We start from the raw sequence: 16,871 nt of genomic DNA, 5'->3' as shown, positions 1-16,871 counted from the left end.
TTCCATGAAATTAAATTAGAGCCATAATTCGCAGGGCCGCCAAAATAACCATAAAATAATGCTGATGTCAAAATAAATTGTCATCACTTCACAGTGCAGTTTTGTAGCCTCTGTCTAGGTCCATATAGTGTTTATAACTTTTGATGTCCTCAACCCATTTTGGGGAATGTGTTCAAATAAACTTTTCCAAGAAATAAAGAGAAAACCGATATACCTTATATGTTCATTTCAGAGTGATTTATAACCAAAAAAAGTTCAATAATAATGAATGCTTAAGTTAGCACATATCTATGTGGTAGGATATTATGTATTCATTTAAAATTATGCATGTTGAATCTAGAAAGTTTTTAAAAACATAATATTAATATACTAAAAAAATTATAGAGCAGCATTTAAAAATGTAGGCCTACCACCTACAAATCCAAAAAAAAAAAAAAAAAAGCATACACTTGTGTTGGTAAGAACTGGGAAGGAAGGAACAAAAATGCAAGGACAGGATCAGTTAGGATGATAGGCTTATTAGCAACGCGGTATTCTCTTTGAAAGTGCCTTTAACAGAATAGATATTTACAATCACAATAGAGTAACAGAAATTCATGTGTGGCTTTTGTGTTGTGAGATTGATGGTAAATCTATTGTTAAAGAATCTCAGGTGTTTTTGTTTTTTTTTCTTTTGAAAATAAAGCATATCTGTATCCCTAACCTTTTAGGAACTTACTAATTTCCTGTCGCTTTCACAAGATTACACATTGCATTATAGACCATCACTGCTCCAAATTCTTTCTATTCCCTAGGAAGAAATTATTCTAGGCACGAATCTACTAAAAATGGCTCAAAGCTCCTCAGTTCTTTTCTCTCTTATTTAAATTTCTTACCATGGTTTTTTAAGTATCTTTTTTTTTTTTTTTTTTCAGTTTAAGCATCATTCTTCTGGAAGAAAATGCTGTTTATGTAGTTTTGCCTTTTTTCTGCTTATGATAACATTATATTATGGCTCCCAACTAGTTACCTTTCACATCATCTTCCTGTTCCAAATATAGCTTGAAAAGCCCGTTTTGTTTTCTTGGGCCTTAACCTTCCTGATTCTATTGTTATCAGTGTCTGACATGCTGCTACCCATGATTCTGCACCCCTCCGTTCAGTTCATTGTTGGTATGTAGCCTTTTTTTTTTAAACTAAATTTCTTATAAGGTGATTTGCATAGGTACATTGACTTTGTTAGTATCTCTCCTCCTTAATTAACCTTATAGCATTTCATTAAGGGAGTGTTCTAACATTCTTGACCTTTTTTTTTTTTTAAATTCAATTTCAGGCATTCATATCAAATCTGATTTCTGAAGTTTTTGGAAGAGGATCCAGTAGAGAAACAAAAGAGAAAGTGGAGAGGAAAGAGTAATCACAAATAAAATGAGGCAAAAAGTAAAAGTAACCAAACATAGTGATCTTTTCAACTCCTTTCTAGTGAGAATTGGAATACAAATGTAAGTCTGAAGAACATTTGAGTGAATTGTTCCAGAAACAGACTTATGTTCAAATCTGAAAATGGAATACATTTTGTACATGAGAGAGAAGTCAAACAGCTCTCTTCCCTCCTAGAGAACTAAACCAATTTCAGTTTAGAAAGAAACAACAGAAATAATGAATTGCTAAGCAACAGAGATCCTGTTTACATGCAAATACTGGTAGTAATAACAAAAAAAAAACACAGTGCAAAAATAACACAGGAAATATGATCTGAAAGCAAAATTGCCTATAATAAAATATTTGGGTTTTGTCTTGGAATTATTTGGGTTTCCACAAGTCAACAGCTATTTACGTTGACACCATATGAATTAATCTGCCTCAAAGCTAAGCTGACATTTAGTAACCTGCCATCTGTCTAGGAAGGAAGTTTATTCTGACAAAGACAAAGGCCAAAAAGGTGTTTGTGTATCAGCTTATCTTTTCAAAGGAACTTACCCAGAAGGCCAGCTTTGTGGTGCTTCAGACCTTTCTTATAACTCTCAAAATTTAAGGAACATTTAAATATTAAATATTTCTACTAGGATGTTGGCTCTTTATATCTATTTATTTATTTTCTACTAGGGTAGACTTTTTATCTTCCAATGGAATGCACAGATGCTAAGTCATTTATCCTAAATAAATTTACATATTAATTTCAGAGTAGTTCTACTATCCTAATTTAAGACAACTGTATAGGGTCTCATATTTAGGATGCTGCTGCTATTGATAAAGGACATTTGGGGCACCTGATAGTTCAGTCAGTTAAGCATCTGACTCTGGATATCAGCTGAGATCAGGATCTCAGTGTTGTGAGATTGATCCCTGTGTTAAGCTCCATGCTGAGTGTGGAGCCTGCTCAAGATTCTCTTTCTCCCTCTGCCCCTTACTTCTTCCTACTCTCTCTCTAAAAAAAAAAAAAAAAAAAAAAAAAAAAAAAGAAATAAGAAAAGAAAAGAAATGGAAAATATAGAACCTTGAAGTAGCTGGTCCTGACTCAAATTACACTTGAATTTTTAAATCTTTAAGAATAATTTATATTCTCCACCCCCACCATTATAATAAAAACTTCTTGAAGAAAAAAGAAAGCTTTTGAAAATTATTTTTTTAGCCATTATATTGCCAGGCTTTGCAAATTATTGGTATATAATAAATACTTATTAACCAAATCCTCAGTTCATTGGCTAACCTCCTAGTGCAAAAAATGTGCTATGTCTCATTCACAGACTTATTCATATACTTAGTAACTACTTACTGACCACCTACTATGTGCCAGGCAATGTGTGAAAAACTGTACACTTATCAGTCTAAGATTTTAATGGAGAGGACAGAAAATCAAAGAATAATTATCTAAGAATAAATGATTAAGATAAGTTATTATGGAAGCATACAACAGACATCTCAGGGAGAAAGAGATCTCTAAGCCAAGATCTCAAGAATAAGTAGCAGCTATTCAAGTACAAATGATGGGAACATATGGAGGAGGAGTGACATAAACACTACAGACAAGTTTAAACGGTATGTGTGAAGTCCAAAGAATGAGAGATCATGACATGTTTGAGAAATGGAGGCAAGTTATGCATGGCTAGAGCTTAGAGAAGTGGGTGAAAGAGTGGGGGAGGCTGGGTTATTGACTGTTTTGCAAGTCATTTTTCTTTTGAAAACAATACACACTTCCCTAAGTGTCTAAGTTTTTATTATTTTTTTATTTTTATTTTTTTAGTGTCTAAGTTTTTAAAGCAAAATATATTGCATTCATCCACAAATCCAGAGAGATTAGTTATGTTCAGATTCAGACTGTTTTTAAGACTTTCTTAAGTTTTTAGGGGGATCCCTGGGTGGCTCAGTGGTTTAGCACGTGCCTTCGGCCTGGAGCGTGGTCCTGGAGTCCCGGGGATCAAGTCCCACATCAGGCTTCCTGCATGGGGCCTGCTTCTCTCTCTGCCTGTGTCTCTGCCTCTCTCTCTCTCTCTCTCTCTGTGTCCCTCAAGAATAAATAAATAAAATCTTAAAAAAAAGTTTTTAGAATGACCAAATTAGTGACATTTTTTCTAATATTATTGTCTAGTTAACAATTAGCAGATTATTAAGACTTTGTTTTAAGAGAAGTTTTAGTTTCACATCAAAACTGAGAGGAATGTGCTAGGAGTTTCCATATACTTCTTGCCCCAACTCATGAATAACCCTTCCCATTATTAATATCCCCCACCAGAATGGTACCTTATTTACAGTTGATTAAACTGCTTTGATTGGCACATCATAATCACTCTAGGTCCGTAGTTTACATCACAGTTTATTCATGGTGTTAGACATTCTATGGGTTTGGATAAAGGTATGATGACGCGTGTCCTGCATGGTATCATACTAAAAACCCTCTGTGCTCTACATAATCGTACCTTCCCACCACCCCAACCTTTGGCAATTTCTGATCTTCTTCCTGTCTCCATGGTTTTGCCTTTTCCAGAAATGTCAGGGTTGGAATCATACAGCATGCAGCTTTCTCAGATTGACTTCTTTCACTTAGTAATAAGCTTTTAAGTTTCTTCCATGTTTCTTCATGGCTCCATAGCTCATTTCATCCAAGCTCTGAATAGAATACTGTCTGCACATACCAGAATGTATTTATCCACTCACCTACTCAAGGACATCCAAGTTTTGACAATTATGAATAAAGCTGCTATATGTGTGCAGGTTTCATTTTGTTTTGTCTTTATTGTGACATAAGTTTCCAACACCTTTGGGTAAATATCAAGAAAGCAATTGCTGGATCATATGGTAAGAATATGTTTAATTTTGTAGCAAACTTCCAAAGTTTCCTCCTAGTAGCAGTTTCATTTTGCATTTTCACCAGCAATGAATTAGAACTCCTGCTGCTCTACTTTCTCAACAGCATGTGATGCTGTCAATTTTCTGATTTTTGTTCCTTCTAATAGGTGTGCAGTGGTATCTAATTGTTGTTTTAATTTGCATTTCCCTGATGACATATACTATGGAGCACCGTTTCATATGCTTATTTGCCATCTGTATATTTTCTCTTTTGATATGTCTTTTAAGATCTTCAGCCCACTTTTTCATTGTTTGTTTTCTTTATTGAGTTTTCAGAGTTCTTTGTGTATTTTCAATAATAGTCTATCAGATGCATATACTTATGCTTTTCTTTTTCTGTTTATCATAATTTTATAAAACTTTCCACATGGTCAATCTTACCTGAAAATGTTGCAACTCCAATTTCCTCCTAAAGACTTCCCTCAGAGAAACTACAATCCTCCTTTTACAATTTAGACTGTTTTTTTCTCATTGCACAGCTGTCATCCTGATAACATGTTTTTGTTTTTAAGATTATTTATTTATTTATCATTTATTTATTTGAGAGTGTTTGTGTGTGTGTGTGTAAATGGCAGGAGAATCTCAAGCAAACTCCCTGCTGAGCATGGAGACTGACTTGGGGCTTGATCTCATGATCCTGAGATCAGGACCTAAGCAGAAACCAAGAGTCAGACGCTTAACTGCACCAGTGTGATTTTTATCATTTTTGGACTCTCTCTTACTGTTCTTTTTTATCAGATGAACACATTCATTCACTTTCTTAATATAATTTTTTGTTTTGTTGGGACACATTTCCAGAAACCTTTCCAAAAAAGTAGGAATGGAAATTTTTAGTTAGTTCACTCATTTGTTTTTAGATTTATTTATATGTGAAGATATTGTTCTTTTCCCCTCACATGTGTTAGGTTAGTAGTTATAGAATTTTAGTCTAAAACCAATTTCACTCAAAATCTTGAAGGCCTGTTCTAATGCCATTCAACTTCCAATAGTGCTATTGAGAAGCCTGATGATATTTCATTTGTGATTTAAGGCTGTGAATATTTTTCTGCATATATTTCCTCTCTCTGTAAGTTTTATTTTATTTTTTTAATTTTTTATTGGTGTTCAATTTACTAACATACAGAATAACCCCAAGTGCCCGTCACCCATTCACTCCCACCCCCCGCCCTCCTCCCCTTCTACCACCCCTAGTTCGTTTCCCAGAGTTAGCAGTCTTTACGTTCTGTCTCCCTTTCTGATATTTCCCACACATTTCTTCTCCCTTCCCTTATATTCCCTTTCACTATTATTTATATTCCCCAAATGACTGAGAACATATAATGTTTGTCCTTCTCCGACTGACTTACTTCACTCAGCATAATACCCTCCAGTTCCATCCACGTTGAAGCAAATGGTGGGTATTTGTCATTTCTAATAGCTGAGTAATATTCCATTGTATAGATTTTAGAACTTCTTTTTATCCTTGATAAAATGAAGTTTTATGATGGTGTACATTGGTTTGTATGTCATCCTCATGCAGGGGTCATGCTAATCTCTGTGTCATTCCAATTTTAGTGTATGTGCTGCCCAAGTGAGCATGATGTACATTGGTTTGGATACCTTTCTTTCTTTCTTTCTTTCTTTCTTTCTTTCTTTCTTTCTTTCTTTCTTTCTTTCTTTCTTCTTTCTTTCTTTCTTTCTTTCTTTTTTTCTTTCTTCTTTCTTTTTCTTTTTCTTTCCTTCTTTCTAAGGGATCAGGGGAAGGAGCAGAAAAAGAGAATCTTAAGCAGGCTCCATGCCCAGCATGGAGCTGTATATGGTGCTTGATCTCATGACCATGAGATTATGACTTGAACTGAAATCAAAAGTCAGATGCTTAACTGACTGAGTCACCCAGACACCCCAGGATCATGACCTTAACCAAAGACAGACACTGAACCACTGAGCCATCCAGGTGCCCCCTATCCATTCATCTACTGATGGACACTTGGGTTGTTTCCATATCTTGGCTATTATAAATACTGTTGAAATAAACACTGGAGGGCATATATCTTTTTGAACTAATGTTTTCAAGATAATTTTAAGTTTTGATTTTGTGTATTGAATTTTTAAGAGCTTTTTATTATTCTTCAATATTTCTTGTTTTATTGTATTCTGTTTTTGTTTCATGGATGCAAGCCTCTTGAGTCTCAGAAAATTTTCTGAGACTAGGTTTTTAATTTGAGGCTCATGGAGCTTATATTTTGGTGTCTGAGGGTGATAGACACATAATAAGCAAAATAAATTATACTATTCGAAATATTAGAACATATGTAGCATATTTAGGTGCTAAATATATGTATATATATATGTTTATAAATAATATAATAGTGGTAGGTAAAATTAATGAGATAAGATAATAAAATGAAATTTGATTTCCAGCCCCACATCAGGAGTTCCACTATTCCATAACTCAGTGAAAATTGTGAAAATTATAAAAACTAACCATTTAAGGCTTCTGTTATTTATTCTGAAAGAAATAAAGGAAAAAAAGAAAAAAAAAGAAATAAAAAAACACATTTATTTAAGAAAATCTAAGGAAATACTTTAAGAAAGGCAAGCATCTGTTACTTTGAACCAAGACTACTCCTCTCCCACCTGCCTACCAGTAAGGCAGAGACTCCACTCCAGATTATTGCAGCCAATAATGCACCATTCCTTATTTACCCAGCTCCCAGCCAGAGGGCTTCATTCCCTGAAGAAGGACAACATCAGCATTTCTCATCCTGCTGCTAACTACCTGTTGTTGAGGCTGGGTCCTTGGGGAGTGTAAATGAGAGCAGGGCTCCTTTCTTCCGCTGAATCCCCACTCATAGAATGGAGGTTCAACACTGGGCATGGCATAATGACAATATTGGGGCCCAGATGGTCCTTCCCATTTTTGAGTCAGTGGAGGCTTGCCAGGGGAGGCAAGATGAGAATACCAACAGGCTACTAACCTCTCTCCACTAACTATTCAGAGCCTAGAGTGAGAATGTCACCCAGAGAAATGACTGCCATAATCTTTACCCCCAGGTCCAGAACCTCGGCTCAGAGATTTTGTCTAGAAGAAGAATCAAGCCATAAAACAGGTACTTCTTGATTTTTTTTCCCTAAAGGAATTGATTGCATTTGCAACACAACATAGAACAGTGTAATTCTACTGACACCTTCAAGAACAGTGACAACTGTGGCAAAAGAAAATTGGAAGGAGATTCATGAATCTAATGAAGATTGAGTTTAGACTATAGTATGGCTAGTTTACATGAGAGAAATTGTGAATAAGACAGCTGGAGTCAGAACAAATATCACCTCAAAAAATATTCCTTCAGAGGAGTCACAATTTATTTGGGTTAATTTAAAGAACAATATATATCCTAGGGAAATGTTGAAAACAGTAGAATTAGTAGGCAATTGGTGATGTTTAATGGCACAGTTTGGGCAGGGAAAGAGTTTAAGAGAAACCTAGCAGTACCACTGTCATCCCACAGTGACTATGAGAGTAACCAAAAATGTACCTCACTGAGACACAATATCAGAGTCTTAACACTGTGGGGATGAGGGAGTAAACCTCACTGAAATAATTCAGGCAGGAACTAAACAGAAACAAACTTGAGGAAGGGAGAATTCAAAGTTGGTACAATAAATCATCTAAAATATTTTCTAACAAAAAAATCATGAGATGTGCAAAGAAATAATAAAATATGACCCAAACATCACAATAAAAGCAGGCAATAGAAATTTATGAGCCATCAGATATTAGGTTTTTTTTTTTTAGATATTAGATTTAACAGGAAAAGTTTTAAAGTAGCAATTATAAATGTGTTCACAGAACTAGGGGAAAGCAAAATTAAAGAATTTAAGGAAGCTAAAAGAAAATGCCTCATCAAATAAATAATATCAATTAAGAAATAGAAATTATTAAAGCACCAAATAGAAACTCTGGAGTTTAAAAGCATGGTAACTGAACTAAAAAAAAAATTATTAGAGGGGCTGAATGGTAGATTTAAACTGGCAGAAGAAAGAATTAGCAAACTTAAAGATAGATTGATAGAGATTATGAGAGCTGAAGAACAATGAGCAACAGAGGAATGAAGAAAAATGAGCCTCAAAACGTTATAGACTTGGGGGACACTATTAAGTACATCAACATACACATAATGGGAGTTCCAGAAGGCTAGCAGAGAGAGAGAGAGAGAGAGAGAGAGAGAGAGAGAATTAAAAATACTTGAAAAACTGATAGCTGAAAACTCCCTAAATTTATTTAAAAACATTTATATCACACCCAGGAAGCAAAAATGAAGTCAAGATCCATAACCATATACATCATAATTTTTTAAAAAAAAGTTCAGGGATCCCTGGGTGACTCAATGGTTTAGCCCCTGCCTTTGGGCCAGGACAGGGTCCTGGAGACCCGGGATCGAGTCCCGAGTTGGGTTCCTGGCATGGAGCCTGCTTCTCTCTCTCTCCCTCCCTCTCTGTCTATCATGAATATATAAATAAATCTTTAAAAAAAAAGTTCTGAGTCAAAGATAAGGCGAATATTTTGAAAGTAGCAAGGAAAAAAATACTTATGAGGGAATCTCAAGATTAATAGCTAACTTCTCAGCTAAAACAATGGAGAAAGAACAGTGGGATAGAATATTTAAAGCACTCAAAGAAAAAAGTTATAAATGAAGAATTCTATAAGCCGCAAAACTATTGTTAAAAATGAAGGAGAAATAAACACTTTCCATATAAGAAAGACTGAGAGAACTTGATGCTAACAGATCTACCTTACAACAAATACTAAAGGTTAATTTCTTTCAGCTGAAAGCAAGTGACCCCCTATGGTAATTCAAATGCACAGAAATAAACAAAAGCAGCAGTAAACAGAAAATTGAAAGCATCCATGTAATTATAAAAACACTAAAAATACTCTTTTTCTCTAAACTGATTGGAAATGCAATTGTATAACATATGTATATAATATATTCTTAGGCTTATAACATATACATGGACTTTATGTCTATGTGCATGTAATATACATGTCTATGCATGTACATGTCTATATGTCTATGTACATGCAATGTATGTATACATTACATAGAAATGTAATATAGGGCAGCCCTGGTGGTGGAGCGGTTTAGTGCCACCTGCAGTCCAGGGTGTGATCCTGGAGACCCAGAATCGAGTCCCAGGTCAGGCTCCCTGCATGGAGCCTGCTTCTCCCTCTTCCTATGTCTCTGTCTCTCTTTCTCTCTCTCTGAATAAATAAATCTTAAAAAAAAATCAGGCTAAGAAATGTAAAATATGTGCAGTGTATTTGCCAATAATAATACAAAGGAAGCGTCTAGGAGAAAAATTGTAATAGACTAGGAAATGATGACAGATGGTAGTGATTATAACAATGTATAACAATTGCTGGGTTTGTAATATTAATAGATGGAATATATATAATGTAACAAAAAGGAAGAAGGGACAATAGATATATAGGTATAATATATCAGCATATTACTAGAATTAAGTTGGTATATATTTTAAGATGATTTTCACAATTTAAGACATATATAGTAGACTTTAGAACAACCACTAAAGAAAATACAAAAATCTATTAAAAAAGATCATTAATTGAATTAAAATACTACATTAGAAAATATTCACTAAATGCAAAATAAAGCAGCAGTTATGCCTGTAAATGATTATATTGAAACTGATGAAGGATCTCAAGTCAATAATCTAACCTTTCATATAGAATAGCAAACTAAATATAAAGCAAGAGAAAGAAGGAAAAATAAAGATTAAAGCAAAAATTAATTTTTAAAAAATTTTTTTTATTGGTGTTCAATTTACTAACATACAGAATAACCCCCAGTGCCCGTCACCCATTCACTCCCACCCCCCGAAAAATTAATTTTTAAAAAGAACTGAAAAATGATGGGGAAAATCAATAAAATCAAAGGCTGTTTTTTTTAAAAGGTCAACAAAATTGACAAAAGTTTACTTAATTTGACCTAAAAAAACGAAAAGATTCAAATTATTAAAATTGGAAATGAAGGGAGACATAACTACTAACCTAAGAAAAATTAAAAGGATTACAAAAATATTATAAATGATTGTATACCAATATATTAGATAAATTGGATGAAATAGACAACTTCTTATAAAGACAAAAACTACCAAAACCAACTCAAGAAAAAATAAACAATCTGAATAGACGTATAACAAGGGAAGAGATGAGACAAAACAAAACAAAAACTGCCCACAAATAAAGACCTATTATAGATAGCTTTGCCATTAATTCTACCAAACTTTAAAAGAAGAATTAATTCCAATTCTTTACAAACACTTCCAAAAGATCAAAGACATGGAAAGATTTTGCAACTTATTCTATTATTCTTATAACAAAACCAAAGACATCACAAGAAAACAAAACTACAGAACAATATCTCTTATGAATATGGAGGCAAACATTCTAAACAAAATATTTGTAAACTTAATCCAGCATCATATAAAAAGAATTATTCACCCTGACCAAATGGGATTTATCTTTGTGATGCAAATTGATTTTCATCTGAAAAATCTATTCATGTAATATTTCTTATTAATCGAACAAGAAACAGAATTCACATTATCATCTCAGTAGATGCAGAAAAATATTTGACAAAATCTAAAGCTCTTTCATGATAAAAAACAGTAAAGGAAGTAAGAATATGGGAAATCTTCCTCAACCTGCTAAAGAGCATCAATAAAAAACCCACAGCAAACATTTAATGTTGAAAGACTGGTTGATTTATCCTTCAGAATGGGAACAAGACAAGTTCCAACCAGAGAAATTAGGCAAGAAAAATAAATAATTATTTCAAATTTTAAAATAAATAAAACTATTTCTATTCACAGATGGCCTGATATTTTGTATGGAAAATCTTAGGAATCCACCAAATATTAGAATTAATGGATGTGTTCAGCAGGGTTGCAGGTTATAAGGTCAGTATACAAAAATCAATTGCTTTGTTATGTACTTGCTTTGAACAAGAAGATTAAATAAATGAAGAAATTGATTCCATTAACATTAGCATCAAAATGAATAAAATACTTAGGAATAAATTTAATAAAAAAAGTATTAAATTTATATTCTGGAAAACTATAATATATTGTTTAAAGAAGTTAAAGACATCTAAATAAATACAAAGACATCTCACGCTCATATGTTGGAAGTCTTAATGTTGCTATGATGACAATACTCCTTAAACTGATTTTCAGATTTAACACAATTACAATAATCCCAGCTCACTTCTTTGTAGAAATTGACAAGCTGATTCTAAAATCTATGCTGAATTACAAGGATGCAAAAAATCCAAAACAATTATGAAAAAGGAAAATAAATTGAGAAGACTCACATATCCTGATCAAAATTCATATAGATCAACAGTAATCCAGACAGTGTGGTACTGGAAGAAGGGTGTGTGTGTGTGTGTGTGTGTGTGTGTGTGTGTGTGTGTATAAAACTGGGAGTCCAGATACAAAACCACATATCTATGGTTGATTTGATTGATTGATTGATTTTCAATCAAGATAGAAATTGATTGATTGATTGATTCAATAAAGATTTTCAATAAAGATAGAAATACTGTTCAATATTGAATGAATAGTGTTTTCAACAAATGGTCCTGGGATAACTGGATAAGCACAAGCAAAAGAATGCAGTTGGACCCTTATTTACACTATATAGAAAATCATAATAAAAATTACATATTATGTGTTATTCACATTATTAAGCATAAGAGCAAAAACTTTTATACAACTCCTGGAAGAAAGCTTAGGGATAAATCTTCATGACCTTGAATTTGCAAAAATTTCTCAAGTATGACACCATAAGCATAGGCAACAACAACAACAGCAAAAATAGATTAATTGGACTTGATCAAAACCAGATTTACACCTCAAAGGGCACCACCCAGAAAATAGAAAGACAATATGCAGGATGGGAGAAAATATTTGCAGATCATATGCCTGATTTAGATACAAGGCATAGATCATATGCCTTGTATCTAAAAATATAGAAATCTCTAATGATACTAAGAAGACAGTTAACTCAATTAAAACATGGATAAAGAATCTAAGTAGTCATTTCTCCTAAGATACACAAGTGATCAATAAGCATATGCAATAAACACATAAAAAAGATGTTCAGTATCATTAGTTATCAGAAAAATGCAAATCAAAACCACAAGGAGTTACCCCTAGGATGACTAGAATAAAAATGAAACTTGAATACATTATGCTAAGTGCAAAAAGCCAGTCACAAAGGACCACGCACTATACGATCTCATTCTTATGAGCAGGGAAATCTGTAGACTCAGAAAGTAAATTCACAGTTGCTTCAGGCTGGAGTGGGGGAAAGGCAGATTAAGAGAGTGATATTTAGAGGGCACAGAACTTCTTTTTTGAAGTAATGAAATATTCAAAATAGATCGTGGTGATGCTGCATCTACTTGTGAATATAACAAAAATTATTTAATTATCTTAAAAAGGGCAAATTTATGATCTATGGATTATACCAAAACTCGAATTAAAAAAATAACAGGAAATGTTTGTGCTTAGGTAAGGTCCCACTGAAAAAGTAACCTTTGACAAAAAAGAAGAAAATGAAGAAGTTGAGATATTTACATATCTCCAAGAAGACTGTTCCAAGTGCAAAACCCCTAAAATACAAAGTAAAAGACTGTCAATCTGCCTTATCTTTTGCATAATGTAATCCAGTGCTATTTTTGGATTATACTAATTTGAACAATAAACTTGCTTTATACATAAGCCAGTTTGGGGGAGATTTCCTATTATTTACAACCAAAAGGATACTAAGCACTACTATGAATTTTGTACTGAAAGTCATATGTTGTAATTAATAGACACAATATGTGAAATGGTTCTTGTCAAAGAGGTAGGGTTGAAAGCAAAGTCCCGGATCCCTGGGTTGCTCAGCTGTTTAGTGTCTGCCTTCGGCCCAGGGTGTGATCCCGGAGTCCGGGGATCAAGTCCCACATCAGGCTCCCTGCATGAGGCCTGCTTCTCCCTCTGACTATGTCTCTGCCTCTCTCTCTCTCTCTCTCACTGTGTGCCTATCATAAATAAATAAAAAATTTAAAAAAAAATGAAGGAAAGCAAAGTCCTCTATGTTTGAGGATTGATTCCTAAAACACATAGCTCTGAAAGCCAGTACCTCTTGGGTTCTCAAGATCCCCAAGATTAGCAAGCAAAGAAACAGTTTTTTTTTTTTTTTTTTAATTTGTTTTTCTTAGAGGTGGATGAGGGGCAGCGGGAGAGGGAGAGAGAAAATCTTAAGCAGTCTCCAGGCCCAGTGAGGAGCTGGAAGCCTGATGCAGGACTCAATCTCACCACCCTGAGATCATGACCTGAGCTAAAATTAAGAGTCAGATGCTTCACTGACTGAGCCACCCAGGCGTCCCACAAAGAAACTGTTTTTAACGAGTCCCTGAAGACTCTCATGGCTAGAGCTCAGGGCTCAATGAAGAGGGAGCAGACAAAAATACTCATGTCCCAATATTTCCTATTGAGTATTTTAAAAGCTGCAGCCTGGGGCACCTGGGTGGCTCAGAGGTTGAGCTTCTACCTTCAGCTCAGGTCGTGATTCCAGGATCCTGGGATCAAGTCCCGCATCGGACTCCCCAAGGGAAGCCTCTTCTCTCTCTGCCTGGGCCTCTGCTTCTTTCTCTCTCTCTCTCTCTCTCTCTCTCTCTCTCTCTCTCTCTCTCTCACAAATAAGTAAAAATATTAAAGAGGAAAAGAATAAGCTGCAGCCTGAGGGTCAGGCTCTGAATTTTGACTCATCTAGGGACAAACTGCTCTCCACCCTGCAGACCGGGGAATCTAGCAGACACCATCTCCCCAATCTCCCTGTAACCTGCTCCAATTCACCAATATCTACCTGGAACAAATGCATACATACATATGGGCATCCCAGCTTTTGGGGCTGCCACCCAGAGGGCACTTCCTTAATCACCTGGCTCTGATGACCAGTAGACTTTGTAATATATCTGATAAATAGTTAAAATCTATTATATTCAAGAAACTCCTATAACTTAATAGCAAACGAACAAACCTCAAAAACCTAATTTAACACTAGATCTAATAGATATTTTTTTTCCAAAAAAGACATACGAATGACCAACTGTATATGAAAAGGTACTCAACATTATTAATCACCAAGGAAAGGCAAATAAAAATCACAATGAGATAGCACCATACACCTGTTAGGATGGCTGTTTTCAAAAAGTCAAAGTATAGTAAGTGTTGGTGAGGATGTGAAGAAAAGAGAACCCTTGTACACTGTTGGTGGAATGTAAGCTGGTATAGCTACTATGGAAAATAGCATGGAGAGTCCTCAAGAAGTTGAAAATGGAATTTACCATATGATCCAGCAAAGCCACTATTGATTATATCTATCCACAGGAAATGAAATCAGGCTACCAAAGTGATATTTGCACTCCCTGTGCTCTTTGCAGCATTATTCACAATAGCCAAGGTATGGAAGCAGCCTGAGCTCACCAATGGATGAAGAGATAAAGAAAAGGTGGTACATATGCTCAATGAGATACTATTCAGCCACAAAAAAAGTAGAGAATGAATCCTGTCATTTGCAAAAAAAAAAAAAAAATGCATGAAGCTGGAAGGCATTATGCTAAATGAAATTAACCAAAGAAAGATAAGTACTCCATGATCTCCTTCATATTTAGAATCTAAAAAAGTCAAAATCGGGATCCCTGGGTGGCGCAGCGGTTTGGCGCCTGCCTTTGGCCCAGGGCGCGATCCTGGAGACCCGGGATCGAATCCCACATTGGGCTCCCGGTGCATGGAGCCTGCTTCTCCCTCTGCCTGTGTCTCTGCCTCTCTCTCTGTGACTATCATAAATAAAAATTAAAAAAAAAATAAAAAAGTCAAAATCACAAACAGTAAAACACTGTTTACCATGAGCTGAGAGTTGGGGGAAATGGGAAGAAATTGGTCGAAAGATATAAACTTTTGGTTATGAGTAAGTTCTAGGGAATTAATGTATGCAGTGGTGACTATGGTTAATAATGTATTGCAAAAAAAATAATGTATTGCATACTTAAAATTTGGTGAAAGAGTAGATTTTAAATGCTTTCACCCCACTAGAAAAAAAAAGTAACTGTTAGATAAAAGATTTGTTAATTAGCTTTCTGTGGTGATCATTTCATGATAGATACATATATTAAAATGTCGCATTTTATATCTTATAAATATACAGTTTTATTTGTCAATTATACCTCCCTAACACTACAGAAAAAATAAAACATATATTAAATTTGAAATAAAAAAATGGAGTGTGGAATTTAGCCTTAAGTTCCAGAAAGTAAATGAAAAGTTTCTCCCCCTCTCTTTATGGCACCTTTCTCTCTGTTTGTCTCCTTATCTCTGTCTTTGTCTCTGTCTCTGCCTGTCTCTCCTGTTGGAATTAGAGTTTTTGAATTTCACCAGTGTTTTGTTTTGTTTTTTTTTTTTTCTGTTTGCTTGTAGTCTTTCTCTGTAGCAAGAACTGAGCTATTTATGGAGAAGTCAACTAGAGCAATTCCCTAAGGCACAGCAGAAAGATTTTTGTTGGTCCCTATAGACCTTGAATCTCCACGAAGCCCAGTGGGATATTAAAGTGGGAGTGGGTGATATTTTGAACTTCACAACCATATAAGTTATGATGGACTGAAGATATGGGTCATTGGATCCAAACTTCCTCAGGAATATAAATATCTTGAATATGCAAAGGATACTTGATCATGCAAAATGTGGACTTGGGGAGCTACTGAGTGACTCAGTCTGGCCATACTGTTGACTTCTTTCCAAAATAGGAGGAGGCTGGAAATACCAAAACCAGCTTCAGTTTAAGGACACGTCAGGAAACTCTAAAAAAAAGAGAATGTATGTATCCTCATACTCTGACTACCTAGCTTAAACATGAGATGCATAGACTTTGGAATCCTCCCCCTCCCCCCCCAAAAAATGAGGGATGCCTGGCTGGCTCAGCGGTTGAGTGTCTGCCTTGGGCTCAGGGCATGACCAGGGTCCTGGAATCGAGTCCTGCATCAGGCTCCCCATAGGGAGCCTGCTTCTCCATCTGCCTGTGTCTCTGCCTGTCTCTGTGTGTCTCTAATCAATAAATACATAAAATCTTTAAAAAGAGAGAAAGAGAAAGAGAAAGAGAGAGAGAGAGAGAGAGAGAGAGAGCTGTGTGTCCTTCCCGAAGTTATGGGGATAACTTTGGGAAGGCCTTTGCTAACATGACTGAGAATGGAAATAATCATATATTGGATCTGAATGTATTGTTTCGTTGCCCCATGCAGTGGAGCTCTGTGTGTCCCCAGGTGGCTGGATGTGTCCAAGTCTGTAAGGGTTGAGAAGTGATTTTGGAGAACTGGAAAAACATTTTAATGCGAGATATGTGCCCTGAATGACTCTGTTTTCTACTTTTGGTAACTTACTTTACCTCAGGGATCAGAGTTGAGATTTGGACCTTTCCCATTACTTACTGTCTCTCT

The 16,871-nt window shown here is 35.1% G+C and overlaps 1 long non-coding RNA gene and 1 other non-coding gene across 2 annotated transcripts; one reads left to right on the top strand and one right to left on the bottom strand.

Annotated features, from left to right (window-relative positions):
- Window positions 1-1,044: 1,044 nt before the first annotated feature.
- Window positions 1,045-11,294, top strand: LOC140625630 (uncharacterized). The gene is made up of 3 exons (XR_012024976.1): window positions 1,045-1,152; window positions 7,360-7,415; window positions 11,203-11,294. It is a non-coding gene; the product is annotated as an uncharacterized lncRNA (long non-coding RNA).
- Window positions 5,801-5,904, bottom strand: LOC140631293 (U6 spliceosomal RNA). Its single transcript, XR_012028937.1, has one exon. It is a non-coding gene; the product is annotated as a U6 spliceosomal RNA (small nuclear RNA).
- Window positions 11,295-16,871: the final 5,577 nt, after the last annotated feature.

The sequence above is a fragment of the Canis lupus genome, chromosome 3, assembly GCF_048164855.1.
Source record: "Canis lupus baileyi chromosome 3, mCanLup2.hap1, whole genome shotgun sequence".
NCBI classification, from domain to species: Eukaryota; Metazoa; Chordata; class Mammalia; order Carnivora; family Canidae; genus Canis; species Canis lupus.
The sequence above is the reverse complement of the archived record's forward strand: the minus strand, read 5'-3'. Positions and strand labels throughout refer to the sequence as shown.